Here is a 4856-nt window from a genome sequence, read left to right on the forward strand (position 1 = left end):
GGAATGGCCTGAAGCTGAGTCAGGGGAGGTTTAGGTTGGGTATCAGGAAAAGGTTCTTCACCCAGAGGGTGGTTGGGCACTGGAACAGGGTCCCCAGGGAAGTGGTCACAGTACTAAGCCTGACAGAGTTCATGATGTGAGACAATGCTCTCAGGCACATGGTGTGACTCTTGGGGTGGTGCTGTGCAGGGCTAGGAGTTGGATTTGATGATCCTTGTGGGTCCCTTCCAACTCAGCATATGCTATGATTCTATGATTCTATTAATATCTTCTGCCCATGGGTCTTCTTGGTTGCTCAAAAGAAGGATGTAAGAATAAGAAACAACAGGAAAAAAAACCACATGAATTTATATTCTCCTCTGAGAGATGAATACAATACTAGTTAGCAGTGTTTCAGGAAAAACTACCATAAACTAGGTAAAGGAGCAAATGACAAGAAAAACGGAGTTACAAAAGCTGAATTAAAATAGCTGAGAAATGGGTACAGATGGGGGAACGAAGATGACAAAACTAACAATTCAGTATTTCATCCCATGTGACTACTTTTCTGAGCCAAAGACTTTCTCAAGATTGTAGTGGCTACTCTGCCAGTAAAAGAAACTGATATAAAATTACTTTTACATAGGGAAAAAACTACAAGAAAACATTTCAATATTAATCTGACATTAAGAAGAGCTAATGGGCTCTAATCTCATATAATTTATAAAAGTTTCCACCATTTAGACTTTTCTTGAGTTAGTAAAGTTGTTTCAGAAGCAGGAGTCTTTTACAGGATCAAAGGCTTTATTTCTAAACAACACACCACCCAGAAGTTTTATGGGATCGAAGGCCTTATTTCTAAAGAGCACATCATCCAGAAGGAGAAAAACCAGAAGCACTACATTTATTTTCCAACACAGAATAATGTTAAAGAGTTAGCAGTAGGAAATTCAAAAACTAGCTAGACAAAGTTGCCTTTTTATTTTAAGATCATTTTCTGGACATCTAGATTCAGCAATGCCTACAAAGTTCCATTGTTCCACCGGATTTCTAAGCTGACCTAAAGGTATGACATCTTTTCTCCCAGAGGCAAAAGACAGTAAACTAGACTAAACCAAAAAACTGCATCCACTACACACCTAATGATATGACAGTGCAGAGACACCTCAGGTATGAGCTGAATTTATGTATTACAGAACCAGTTGAAGCACGAAGAGATGACCAGACATGACTGACAGCAGAGGCTCTGACTCAGGTTATCCCTTCAACCTTCCTGCTCCTTTGGCAACAGTCTGTTTTCATCACCACCAAGCCACACGTTTGCTTGGAAAGTCAAAGTACTTTGGGCTAGAACAACTCCAAAGCAGAATGGTACCAGATGAAAAAGGAGGGGAACCAAAGGAGGCAGACAAGTCATTCTCCATGATATTTGAAAAGTAATGGCAGTCAGGTGAAGTACCAGGTGACTGGAAACAGGGAAAGATGGTTCCCACCTTTTATAAAAGCATAGAGGAGGACCCCAGGAACTACTGACCTCTGCCTCACCTCTGTGCCTGGGAAGATCATGGCGCATAGTCCTAGAAGGTGTGCTAAGTCACAGGGAGGACAAGGAAGGTGATTCAGGACAGCCAGCACAGCCTCACTGACGGCAAGTCCTGCCTGACCAATATAGTGGCCTTCTGTGATGGAGCAACTACATCAGTGGACAGGAAATGGCTAAAGATGTCATTTTTCTGCACTTCTGTAAAGCCTTTGAAATGGCTTTACAGCCCTACAACATCATTGTCTCTAATTTGGAGAGAGATGGATTTGATTGCATAAGCTGTTTGGTAGATGAGGCATTGGTTCAACAGTCACACCCAGAGGTTAATGGTCAATGGCTCAGAGTCACAGGGGACATCAGTGACAAGTGACATCCCTCAGGGGTCTGTACTGGGACCAGTGTTATTTAGTATCTCCATTAATGACATAGATGAAGGAATCAAGTGCACCCTCAGCAAATTAGCAGATGACACCAACCTGATGGTGCTGATGACACACCTGAAGGATGGGATGCCATCCAGAGGGACCTGGACAAACTCAAGAAGTTGCCCATGGGAATCTGATGAGGTTTAACAAGACCAAGTGCTGGTGCTGCACCTGGGGAGGGACAACCCCCAGTATCAGCACAGGCTGGGCATGAGCAGACCAAGAGCAGCCCTGCCCAGCAGGACTTGGGGAGCCAAACATGTCCTGGACTGCCTCCAGAGCCCCGTGGGCAGCAGGGGAGGGAGAGGATTCTGCCCCTCTGCTTTACTCTGCTGAGACCCACCTGGAGCACTGCATCCAGCTCTGGGGTCCCTGCACAGGAAGGACAGGGACCTGCTGGAGCCAGTCCAGAGACTACCAAGATGATTAGAAGGATAGAGAACCTCTCCTACAAGGAAATGTTGACAGAATTTGAATTGTTAAGCCTGGAAAAGAGAAGGCTTCAGGGTGACCTGAAGGGAGTATTCAAGACCAACGGAAAGAGACTTTTCACAAGAGCATGTGGTGACAAAACAAAGGAGAATGGCTTCAAACTGAGAGGGGAGGTTTAGATTTTATATTGGGGAGAAATTCTTTACTGAAGGTGGTGAGGAACTAAAACAGGTTGCTCAGAGAAGTTGTGGATCCCCCATCCCCAGAAGTGTTCAAGGCCAGGCTCGATCGATCTTTGAGCAACCTAACCCAGTGAAGGGTATTCCTGTCCACAGCCGGGGCTGGAACTGAATGATCTTTAAGGTCCCTTCCAAACCAGGCCATTCTGGGATTCTTTGGTGACTATCAACAGAAGCAGTGGCACTCCCTGATGTTGTCCCTAATGAGCAAAGCTTTAAAGGAGGTTAAGACCTGGAGACACTCTGTTCAGCTAAGTAGAACTAGCACCTGCATCAGACTAACAAAGCAAAATGCCCATGTATCTTTTCAGTTATCATAGGAACAAGGTGAGATTATTTCATAATGTTTGAGGGAGTCTTGGATTATTTGTCTTGCTAGTGGTGTACTGTACCTAAAAGCTATTACCTGCTGAGTCAGACATAGGCCTTTGTTAGACAAAAGATAACCACTGATAAGTGGTGCAGAATAGTCCACTCAGCATGAAGATGCCTGGAATGAAAGAAGCCACAATGTGCTGTATGGAACAAAAGATCCAGGACCCATGAAGTATCACTTCAAAAAAAACCCCAAAACAAACAGTTTTAAAAACAGCTTTCTAAAGAAGTTGGTGCCATTCTAGATTCCAAGAAAACAGTATAGCTTGATGTATGAGAATAGCAAAAAAATTAATGCCAGCCTGCGGTCCAAGTAAGTGTACCTAAAGTCCATCCTTTAAATTTATGAAAGCTCTTAGCTCCAGGGTGATTAACAGTTTGGCAGAGACTTACACGATTGCTACTGGCTCCACAGAGTCACAGGAAACACACAACGAATAGTACCACACTGCTGTGAAAGTGGTAACAGACGGCAAGTTAAAAGACGAGCCTATGTTTCTGCTCTATGTCATCAGATAATCATGTCTCATCCAGAACCAGAATAGGTCACGGCTTACCATAAGCCAATTCCTTTGAGCTAGCAATATTCTATATGGAATAGGACACCAGGTGATGATTTGTTTCCATCTTTGATGAGTTACAGTTGAAGGAAGGAATCAAGATTTTTAGGTCTTCACTCCAGATGGAAGTAGTACCTGGTATCAGTTGTATTGTGTGAATGTGGGAGACATATGAAGACTTCTGGAAGGAACAGGAAGAAGGAAAGGCATAGAGGATAACAGGACATAAAAGGAGAACACAGCTAGTCTGTTTCTGTGGAGAATGAGAGAACTTTTCAGAGGTATGTACTATGCATCAGTAGATAGATACAGGATAAAAGCACAGAGAGCAGTGGCTCAGGATCAAAGCCAAGGCCAAGGGGGAACACTGTTTCATGAATTCAGTGTACCAGAGCCTAAGGAAAGCAGTTTAGCAGCCATCAAATTCATCTGCACACACACAAAAAAGTTCGGCTTTCAATCAGAAACCATATTGTCTTGCTAGTGGGCAAGTCAGGATGTCAAGAGTTGGGCAAAATAAAAACTTGTTTTTTAATTTTCAAGTATTTTAATTTAGTATTAATTATGAGGAGATATATATATACACACACACATATACACATAAAGAAAAGCATTACTTTATGGGTATTGATTTTTACACATATTTTTCAGTTGCTTTTCCAACTCCTTGTTTGTTCTAATACATACAAAGACTCTCAATCAGCATCTTCTTGTAATAAACTGCAAGGGATAACTACAACACTTACCTTTTCATCTGGTAGCCATAAGACAAACAAATAAAAACCAGGCATTAAACATAAGCAAACCTCTCTTCTGTTTCAGTTCAGGACAAACCAGAACACAAACAGAGTAACTCATATAAAAGATTTTCTCAGTAGTGCAACATCAAACTTTTTTTTGAAAAGATGTTTAAATTCATATGATGCCTTCCCCTACACCACTGAGATCAAATCAACTTTAACACAGTTTTCTTTAGACAGAATCAGTTTTCCCATCACTGGCTGGCAAGAAGACTGACTCAGTTCCCTTCTCTTCTGTCATACATGAACCTGCACTTCTTGGGTCAGCCTTTAATTGCTCAAGAAAAAGGACCCAAACTAACATGAAAATTGAAAGAAGAGAATGTCACTAAATTTCTCAACAGTCATCGTAACAACTTTGGTCTGCTGTGTCCCATTTTTAACTACCAATGTTTTATTGCATAGCTATGTTTGAATTCTCAAAATTCATTAGAAAAAGTAATTAAATTTTGGTGGTTTAAATCAGTGTAATTTGACAGTAGGGACAGGCAATATGAAAGAAT

General features: G+C 41.8%; 1 protein-coding gene across 1 annotated transcript in view; it reads right to left on the reverse strand.

Moving 5' to 3' along the window:
- The window catches only part of OXCT1 (3-oxoacid CoA-transferase 1), a gene marked incomplete at its 5' end in the record, with an annotated part of 77567 nt that overhangs the window by 53015 nt on the left and 19696 nt on the right, over window positions 1-4856 (reverse strand). The gene's annotated exons all lie outside the window — the stretch shown is intronic.

Source organism: Corvus brachyrhynchos, unplaced genomic scaffold (genome assembly GCF_000691975.1).
Source record: "Corvus brachyrhynchos isolate BGI_N302 unplaced genomic scaffold, ASM69197v1 scaffold42, whole genome shotgun sequence".
Lineage (NCBI taxonomy): Eukaryota > Metazoa > Chordata > Aves > Passeriformes > Corvidae > Corvus > Corvus brachyrhynchos.